Raw genomic sequence first — 10,955 nt, 5'->3', positions numbered from 1 at the left:
TTATTAATTTTCACAGTTTTATAAAATGCAATTTTGATCCGAAACATTCGGATAACTAAACTAGGAATCCAACCAGAGAATTCCTCCTAATAATTCACATGACCCAACATGGGTCAGAATCATAAATAACAATTAACGTTAACATTAATCCGAGCAGGGGAAGTCCTTGAAGCCATTTTTAGATATTCCTTTTGTACCTCGAGTTAGCCATCTGCAACACCACCAAGACATTAACTCCAGCCGTAAACCAGCTCGGAGGCACCGCTCACCTCTGCAGATGGCCCCAACCACCAGAAGACCATTTCAAAGGGATAACACCCTATGAAGTCTTCAACCATGTACCTTTTTTGGGGGACGCATACCCCCGATGCGACCCCCCCACCATTTCGTACTGACCGACCTCAAGGACTCCCCCCGCCACAGCGAAACAGGCCTTGACCACCTTAAGCCTGTGAGTTCCGCCACACCACCACCGCCCTTTCAATTCCCTCTGCTATTGCCAGAATCCACAGATCAATCCCAACCTCGGTCAAATGAACCCCATCACTCCTCCAGTAGTTCCCCACTCCTGACTCCAAATCCCTGTGCCGCACACAAATGCCCCCATTCTTGGCCACAAAACGGGACACCGCCCGATTAACTTTGATGCAAGCCTTATTGACCCTCTCCACCGACCTAGCCAGCCGCCAATGCTTCCTTGGAACAATGTCAGACCACACTATCACTAAGCCGGGATAAGAAACCCACAAACACAACATATCGTGTTTGATGTCCCACACCAACTCACGAAAGGGGCGAACCCCCAAATCATTTCCCCCCACGTGCAACACCAAGACTTCTGGAACCCTATCCAGCCGAGAGTACGTCTGAAATTCCGCTAACACCCTGCTCCACAACATACCTCTAAATCCCAGCCAATGCAAAACCGCGTCCTGCCGCGGAATGCACAACTGGCGACCGTCAGGGCGGACGTCCGCCCTCAAAGGCCCCCAATGCACGTAAGAGTGGCCCAACAACCGCACAAGACACGGAAGCTGATCTGAAACGGAAAAGAAAGTTAGAGACAAGCACACCAACGTTTTTCACCCACTAACAACATGACTCATAACAAATGGGGGCGCACGTAGGACCTAAACCTGTTGGACTCCCAACGACCAATGCGCCGCACCCCCTCATCATCCAGCCCCCAGCGCCCCGCCTCAGTTGCTGCGCCAATCCTGAAGGAATGAGATGAGTAAGGACCCGCCACGACGCCGACCGCCGCCAAGCATTTCTTAAATACTGCGCCAAATTGAAATCTGGACAAGAATGACCCATCCTCGTGACATAGCAACGGCAACTCGGGAGACCCCACCTGTGGTTTAAAAACACGCATGCAAGCGACCGGACACATCGCCGATCCCGGGAGGGCAAACAAAACTATCCGCTTTCCTTTACCCAGTTGGTCAGTTTTTGACCGCCGCAACCATACATCGAGCCGATCCCCATATAGGCTCACCTCCCCCAGTCTCAACCCCCCTGCCCGCTTGGTACTAGGTGAAACCAGCTCGCCAATTCTAAGTGCCCCAAAGAACGCTAAGGAAAATGCTAACTGAAATAACTCCACCTCGGACGAAGAACGACAGACAGACACTAGTGATACGCCCAAAGAGATGAGAAGAGAAAACGACACGGGCCTTCTACAATCCGCTTCGACCCTACCTCGACGCAGACCCTTTTAAGCCTGTCCCACTAAAAACTCTTTAGATACATCCCGAAAGCCCCGCAACTTAAAACCAAAAGCCAACGCAGAAATGAAACGATTCACCTTTGCCAACGAAAAACCCGCCTCCCAGGCGTGCCCCAACCAGTACAAAAGTGCCACCAACCTGTCTTGATCCGTGCTGACGTTACCCAAATCTCTTACCCACTCATCCCACTGCTTCCAACAAGCAGAATAAGCACTCCACGTCGTGCGTGCCAATGACCTTTCCACCAATCGCTCTACGGGACCGAAACCAGATCCCAGAGATGTTCCGGACAAGCCAAACCGAGACGCTCCGCTCCCGGTGCCAATTGCCGAAATCGGTCCCACTGCGAGCGAGAAAGAGCATCAGTGATACAATTCCGTATCCCCGGCACATGCACCGCCACCACCCACGCGTTCAAAGACAAACACACCAAAACTAAATGTCGCAACAACTGAACTACCGGAGGAGAGGACGCAGTGATGTTATTAATGGCCAGCACCACCCCCATGTTATCGCAGTAAAAACAAACCTTACATAGTTACATAGTTACATAGTTACATAGTTACATAGTTTGTACGGTTGAAAAAAGACACATGTCCATCAAGTTCAACCAAGGGATGGGAAAGTGGAAGTGGGATAGGAAAGGGGAAGTAAAAAATTTCTACACATAGCAGTTAATATTTTTTTTGTTCTAGGAAATGATCTAACCCTTTTTTAAAGCCATCTACTGTCCCTGCAGTGACCAGCTCCTGCGGTAGGCTATTCCATAGATTCACAGTTCTCACGGTAAAGAAGGCTTGTCGCCTCTGCAGGTTGAACCTTTTTTTCTCCAGACGGAGGGAGTGCCCCCTTGTTTTTTGAGGGGGTTTTACATGGAACAGGATTTCACCATATTTTTTGTATGCGCCATTCATATATTTATATAAGTTAATCATGTCCCCCCTTAGTCGTCTTTTCTCAAGGCTAAATAGGTTTAGTTCTTTTAATCTTTCCTCATAACTTAGATTCTCCATGCCCCTTATTAGCTTCGTTGCTCTTCTTTGTATTTTTTCCAACTCCAGGGCATCCTTTCTATGAACTGGAGCCCAGAACTGGACTGCATATTCTAGATGAGGCCTCACTAATGCTTTGTAAAGTGGTAATATTACATCCCTGTCCCGCGAGTCCATGCCTCTTTTGATACACGACAATATTTTGCTGGCCTTTGAAGCAGCTGATTGACACTGCATGCTGAAATTTAGTTTATGATTTACAAGTACACCCAGATCCTTCTCAACAATTGACTCCCCCAGTGTAGCTCCCCCTAGGACATATGATGCATGCAGGTTGTTCGTACCCAGATGCATAACTTTACATTTATCTACATTAAACTTCATCTGCCAAGTGGACGCCCAAACACTTAGTTTGTTTAAATCTGCCTGCAATTCACAAACATCTTCCATAGTCTGAACTATATTGCATAGCTTGGTGTCATCTGCAAAAATAGAAATAGTGCTATTAATCCCATCCTCTATATCATTAATAAATAAGTTGAATAATAGTGGTCCCAGCACTGAACCCTGGGGTACACCACTTATTACCGGTGACCATTCAGAGAAGGAATCATTGACCACAACTCTCTGGATACGGTCCTTGAGCCAATTCTCAATCCAATTACAAACTATACTTTCTAAACCTATAGTCCTTAATTTACCCATTAGATGTCTATGAGGGACAGTGTCAAATGCCTTTGCAAAGTCCAAAAACACTATATCCACAGCAGCCCCTCTGTCTAGGCTTCTGCTTACCTCTTCATAAAAACAAATCAGGTTGGTTTGACAGCTTCTGTCCTTTGTAAAACCATGCTGGCTGTCACTTATAATACTATTTATTGTCACATAATTCTGTATATAGTCCCTCAATAGCCCCTCAAACATTTTCCCCACAATTGATGTTAAGCTTACTGGTCTATAATTACCCGGCGAAGACCTAGTGCCCTTTTTGAAAATAGGCACCACATTTGCCCTGCGCCAGTCCCTTGGCACTATACCACTCATGAGAGACTCTCTAAATATTATGAAGAGGGGGACAGAAATAACTGAACTAAGCTCTTTAAGAACTCTAGGGTGTAACCCATCTGGTCCCGGGGCCTTGTGTACATTTATTTTATTTAATTTAGCTTGGACCATATCTACATTCATCCAATTCAGTATATCAACTGATATATTAACAGCACTGGCACCGGCTACATCAGCTGCTCCTTCTTCTGTTGTATATACAGAGCGGAATAACCCATTTAGTAACTCTGCCTTCTCTTGATCCCCTGTGACCAACTCCCCATTACCATTATCTAGGGGTCCTACATGTTCAGACCTTGGCTTTTTTGCATTTATATGCTTGAAGAATTTTTTAGGATTTGTTTTACTATCCTTGGCCACCTGCCTTTCATTTTGTATTTTTGCTGATTTTATTACATTTTTACAGATTTTATTAAGCTCTTTATATTTTACAAAGGCTGCAGCTGTACCCTCAGATTTGTATTTTTTAAATGCCCTTTTTTTGTCATGTATTGCCCCTTTCACAGAAGGTGTAAGCCATGTGGGGTTTAATTTGAGTCGTTTATACTTGTTACCTGTAGGAATAAATTTTGCACTATAATTACCCAAGGTAGATTTGAAAATCTCCCATTTATCATTTGTCCCATTATTTGACATTAGTTCTTCCCAGTCTATATCCTGAATTGCAGCCCTCATCCTGGGGAAATTGGCTTTCTTAAAATTAAATGTTTTTGCCCTCCCAGCCTGCGTTTGTTTTTTACAGTATAGGTAAAATGTAACTATATTGTGATCACTGCTACCGAGGTTTTCACGAACATTGACATTCCCAACAAGATCTGCATTATTAGAAATGACCAGATCCAACAGAGCTTCACCTCTAGTCGGGTCTTCCACAAACTGGCCCATAAAATTTTCCTGCAACAGGTTGAGGAAATGTCTCCCCTTTGCAGTTGAAGCTGAACCAAGACACCAATTAATATCCCGGAAATTAAAATCTCCCATTATCACTACAGTACCCGCCTGTGCAGCCCGCTCCATCTGTTTATATATTTGACCTTCTATCTCTTCAGTTATATTGGGGGGTCTATAGACTACACCAAAAGTAATTTTTTCAGTGTTTACTTCCCTTTGTAATTCCACCCACAAGGTTTCAACCTCCTCACAGTCTTCACCCTCTTAATGTCTCATTTACACTCACCTTCATATCGCTTCTCACATACAGACATACACCACCACCTTTCCTATTTGCCCTGTCTTTCCGAAACAGTGTAAAACCCTGTAGATTTACAGCCCAGTCATGTGAAGAGTCCAGCCATGTTTCAGCAACACCAACTATATCTGTAGATCTTCTTCCAGTATCAAGGCCTCCAGCTCCCCCATTTTGCTTGCTAGACTTCTGGCATTTGTGAACATACACTTTAACTTGCCTTTAAATGTTTCAATTTCACTATCAGAAATGTGATTATTTGACATTTGGGCCTTTTTATTTTCACTGCTGTTTTGTAACGAAAGGATCTCCTTATCTTGTTGCCTAGTCTTCTCCCCACCGTCTGTTTCTCCCCCCACCAATATAGTCTGACCCCTCTCTAACCTAACTACCCCTTTATTTCCTACATTGGCCTCCCTCCTCAGCCCTAGTTTAAATACTCCGCCACCCCAGCTAGAATTCTCTCCCCCAGCACAGCAGACCCCCTTCCATTTAGGTGCAAATCATCTGCAGAATACAGTTTGTACCCCAATGAAAAGTCAGCCCAGTGCTCTAGGAACCCAAATCCTTCTCCTCTACACCAAGACTTCAGCCATGCATTTAACTCCCTGAGCTCCCGCTGTCTTTCCTGTGATGCGCATGGCACAGGCAGTATTCCTGAGAATACTACTTTGGAGGTCCTTCCCTTCAGCTTGTAGCCTAGTTCTTTAAAATTATTCTTAAGGCTCCTCCACCTACCATTTATTCTGTCATTGGTACCGACATGGACCACAACAGCTGGATCATCACCAGCCCCTCCCAGCAATTTGTCCACCCGTTCCACCACATGCCGAACCCTGGCACCAGGGAGACAGCAAACCATTCGGTTGAGGCGGTCTTGGCGACAAATTATTCTATCCGTCTTCCTGATTATAGAATCCCCTACAACTATCAATTGTCTTGGCTTACCTGCATTACCATCCCGCCGACTACTAGCTGGGCTGTTCTCCCGGCTGTTAGGGAGATCAGTATCCACTAGGGCTGCCTTTTCTGAGACTGACACCCTCGCATCATCACCCAACCTGGCAATTTTGCTTGGAATGCCAGAAACCGGATCGGCCTTCCTTGTCTTTGACCCCTTTCTACTGCCCCTAACTACATTAACCCAGCTACTTACCTGATCTTGCTCACCCATGTCTTCACCCTCCAGTTCTAACCCACTAACTGCATGCTCTGTGAGCAGCAAGCTCCGCTCAAAATTGTCTATCTTCCTCAGTGTTGCATTTTGCTCCTCCAGATCTCTAATGCGAGCTTCCAGGTGAACAACATGCTCACATCTGCCACAGAGATATTCACCCTGGAACTCCGGCTCCAGTCGTGTATACATATGACAAACTGTGCACTGAAGAAAACCTCCAATCTTACTATCCATTATCCAAGTTACACCAAAGCAGCAAACAATTGTCAAAGAAAAAGAAAAGAAGAGTACTTACTGGGGCTGCAACTCCTCTTTTCAACTCCGGTTTTAGAACTCCACTTAGTTCACAAGCCACTTAAACCACCAAGCTCACTGAGCCTGTCCCCCCAAATGGTCGCCGCAACCACGATAGGGAACAGCTCGAGCAGGGCCAGATTCCGCGTGAGTCCACTGGACACCCAGCTAGCCGGCCAGTTACCTGCACACCAAGGACCACCCCCGTACGCTCCCAACCCACCTGCACCAGCCGCATCCGTAAAAATTTGAAAGTCACTCGTATCCTGCGCTGGAGCCATCCATAGCGAGCAACCGTTATACTGACCTAAAAAATCGTCCCAAACCTGCAGATCAGCCCGATGCTCTTCCCTGAGCCGCACAAAATGATGTGGCGCACGAACCCCTGCCGTCGCAGCCGCCAAACTTCTACTAAAAACCCTCCCCATTGGCATAATCCGGCAAGCAAAATTCAACTTCCCCAGCAACGACTGGAGATCGCGCAACGTAATCTTTATCAACCTACAAGCCCGCCGTACCTCCTGACTTAATGACCCTAGCTTATCCGCAGGAAGACGACACTCCATTGCCACCGAATCAATTTCAATTCCCAAAAAACAAATGGTCGATACCGGGCCCTCAGTCTTTTCTGGCGCCAAGGGGATCCCAAAATCCCTCGCAACCTTCTGCAATGAATGAAGCAAATTACCGCAAACAGGCGAACCCCCCGGGCCGACGCAAAAAAAATCATCCAGGTAATGCATCAAAGAGTCGACCCCGGCTACTCCCTTCGTCACCCATTCCACGAAGCTACTAAACGCCTCGAAATACGCGCAAGAAAGGGAACACCCCATCGGAAGACACCTATCCACATAAAAAGCCCCATTCCATAAACAACCCAACAACCGTTGGCTTTCTGGATGAACCGGCAACAACCGGAAAGCCGCCTCAATGTCTGTTTTTGCTAACAGCGCGCCGGGCCCCGCAGCACGAACTAGCCCCACCGACTTGTCGAATGATGTATACACTACGGAGCATAACTCGTGATCAATCCCATCATTCACCGACGAGCCTTTGGGAAACGATAAATGCAGAATTAAACGAAATTTACGGGGCTCGCGCTTTGGCACAATACCCAATGGGGACACCACTAAATCCTTTATTGGCGGATCCACAAATGCCCCGCCATGCGACCCAACGAAACTTCTTTAAACAGTTTTTCCGACACGACCTCGGCGTGCAAGTAAGCCGACTTAAGATTCTGCCGTGTAACCGGGACCTCATAAGGAGGCGGAGGGATAATGAAACCAACACAAAAACCTTCGTAAATTAACTTAGCCGCAACCCTATCCGGATACTCATTTAGATACGGGACCATCCTTTCCACCCTCACCGGCGACAACCCCTTGACTAGCCGAGGAGGACTGGTTCCCTGACCGCTTCTTCCGCATACATTTGGCAGCCCCGTGGGATGAACCATTACATTCTGAACACATGTGCTTGAACTTACACGTGGCCCCAAACTTACACTGGCCATCGTTAAATTGCCAGCAGAATCCCAGTTTTGCCCCTGAACCTTGCCCGGCCTGGCTGGACTGACCTCCTTGGCCAACGCTCCCGGGAAAGGACTGCTTCACCGGAGCCGTAACCCTTAACCAAAGCGCAATATCCTTCTGGTCCCACCGAATCGCCGGCCGAACCGCCTTACGCTGACGGAATTGCTCATCGTATCTTAACCACGCCTGCCCCCCGTATGCCCTGTGAGCCTCCCCGATGGCATCAAAATAGCAAAACAACGCCAAACAATTTTCCGGCGCCTTTTCTCCGATAACGCTGGCTAATATGGCAAACGCCTGCGACCAATTGACGAACGTCTGCGGGATAAGCCTATACCGCCGACGTTCTTCCTCCTCCTTCTTACTCTCGTCCCGCTTGCTTTTATCCAAGTTGAATTTAGCAAGCGGCAGAAGAGAAAAAATCTCCACATATTCGTCCTTCCAGATCCGCTCACGGACCTCCTGCTTTAAATGCGCCCCCAACGGACCTTCGAAGCAAACATACACCTCCCCACGAGCACGATCATCAAGACGCACCCTATCGCCATCTTTTTCGCCTCGGTCTGCACTGATACCGCGACCGCCTCCTTAGACGCCATCAGCCCTTCCACCATCCCGGGACGTGACTGTAACGATCCAACCTCCCGGGGACCTTCCCAAACTACCGCCGGGGACACCGCCGTAACCACCGGTGCCGCCGCCCTATCTAGACACACGACGACCTCCCGCAAGCAACCCACTAAATCCGCTAAGCCCACGCCGTCGCGCAAGACCGCGCCGCTACCGGCAGCCGATGCCACGCTTGCCGCCCCCCACCGACACCCGACATAAAAATCGCTGTATACGGCAATGAAGGAGTTAAGCACTCACCGGGCTGCACAGGCGCTGTGTTCCCGTCAGCCGGACCATCCTGACCTCGCCGAAAATCGTCCAGTTCGCCTTCTTCCAGATCCTCTCTCGCAGACGACTGGCCATCCCACCGACATCTCCTACACGGGGACAACGACGCGCTGACAGATGGGCCGGCCACCTGCCGCCCGACCTCGGGGACCCAGACTTCTGACCGGACCTGTTGCCTCATCGCCGCTGCAGATCTAGGCGTCCTCCTTGACGGTCTCGAGGAAGCCTGCCCCCTGGCCGGAACATCACCATGCGGGGCGGCCGTAGATTGTTCTCCGATTCTTGCATCCGATGGGGGAGGGGTGACAGGAAGCCCGGCCTGCGACCCCCTGTTTACCGCCGGACCTCGTCGCGGCTGGGGATTCCTGCCGGGACGCAGGGCCTGGGAAGAGGCGGCCCTCCCAGCTGCCTGGCCTGCAGCATCCTTTGAAGGGCTCCCCCTGCGACGCCGTGACCGCGGGACCACCTCCGGGCTGAGGCGTTGTGGAGGGCGGGACCGCCGGGAGCGACGGGGAGACCCGGCCTGAGCCACCGTCGCCCCTGACGATGCTCTCTGCCTCATTCAAACAGGAGCGGGTGTTGCCAACTCCCCCCCGCCACCACATTACTAGCACTAGGGAGGGGGCCGGGGAGGGGAGCCTGTCCCCCTGCGCAACAGACCTCGGGCGCCGGGCCTGACGTGGCGACGATTCGGCCCCCGGGATTCTTGCCAGTGCAGCCACGGTCTCCTCTAGCCAGCCGGGACTGTGGAATGCAGCTGCCGCACGCAGCTGCTCAAGCATGCCGACCTCCGACATGGCAGGTAAACACGAAGCAGGACAACAGTGGGAGCTGATGAAAGTACGTGCTTCTTCTCCCGCTGCTTCCGGCTCAATGCCGAAAACAGCGGGAAGACTGGTAACGTCCCCTAACTCCTCCCTACCTCTCGTCTACCTCCCCCTACCTCTCCCTCTTGTTAACCCTTTCCCTCCAAGGTCCTGTCATGGAGGCTTCCCCCTGAAGCCCTGCGGGCTGTGTCCAGCCTCTTCTTTATTGTTTAGGTCAGGATTGCCCCCTGCCGCTAGGGGCTGTGGGGTAACACAGCAGGAGGCGTATGCAGATGCCTGAGGGACTCAGTGGTGTGCCTGCTGAACATGGTGGGCGGTTCCCTGGTGAAGGGTGCGGGTCCATCCCAGGTTTTCGCGTGGGCGGTCCTGTAAAACATTTTCCCTTGTTAACCCTCTTCCGGTGAGTTATGAGGCGGTTGCGGTCTCAGTCCAGACTGAGACACCTAATTAGGTAAACAGGGATAACTTGGCTGTGTATGTCTGCTTCGAGGGATCGGTGCCCATCTTAAGCAGGAGGTCAGGAAACAAATAGGGAAGGATGAGTATGTGGAGATGTTCTCCCTCCTCCCCTTGGAGAAGTTCTATCTGGATCAGGGGAAGAGGGGCTAGAGCATAAAAGAAGGAGGAGGAGAAAAGGCGTTATCTCCTGATTCCGCAAATGTTTACCAATTGGTTAATATGGTGAACGTTTTCATTTGCGATTCTAGCTAGAGTGATTTGCGAAAAGACCCCGGAGCACTGCTCGGCCCTTTTATGTTTAATGGATTCTATTGGGGAAGCATATAGGGTGTATAAGGGCCTGGTATGGCTCCGTTATGATAAAGAAGTCACAGTACAGCTGACACTAAACTTTATGCAGAACATAGTGGAATGTCAAAAACAGCAAAAAAAATCTAGAGAATCAAAAGAAATTTAATAAAACAACACCAGTCCCAAGTGAATATAATTCGTAATGTTGTAGGGGGGTAAGGAAATGATAATGCTGGGAACTCTCTCTGTTATACTCTACTTAAACCCTATACACACACAAGAAACAGAGTATAGAGCCAAGTATATATGAAAAGAATAACAAATTTTATTAAATACATATAAAAACATACATGTAAAAAAGGTACATGAGTGGAGAGACTCTATATGATATGAACACAGGTAAGTAGGAAAACCAAGTGTATGGTGTGTTTAAAGTCCTTATATTAAGGACATATGAATAGGGCAGTGTGCTATCGTATATAACGTTAGTTGTTTGAGT

General features: G+C 49.0%; 1 pseudogene; it reads right to left on the bottom strand.

Annotated features, from left to right (window-relative positions):
- Window positions 1–1,102: 1,102 nt before the first annotated feature.
- On the bottom strand, window positions 1,103–9,676 carry LOC142741703 (uncharacterized; annotated as a pseudogene).
- Between the last annotated feature and the right edge of the window lie 1,279 nt (window positions 9,677–10,955).

The sequence above is a fragment of the Rhinoderma darwinii genome, chromosome 2 (assembly GCF_050947455.1).
Source record: "Rhinoderma darwinii isolate aRhiDar2 chromosome 2, aRhiDar2.hap1, whole genome shotgun sequence".
Taxonomy (NCBI): domain Eukaryota; kingdom Metazoa; phylum Chordata; class Amphibia; order Anura; family Rhinodermatidae; genus Rhinoderma; species Rhinoderma darwinii.
Note: the sequence above shows the minus strand (reverse complement) of the source record. Positions and strands in the feature narration are given on the sequence as shown.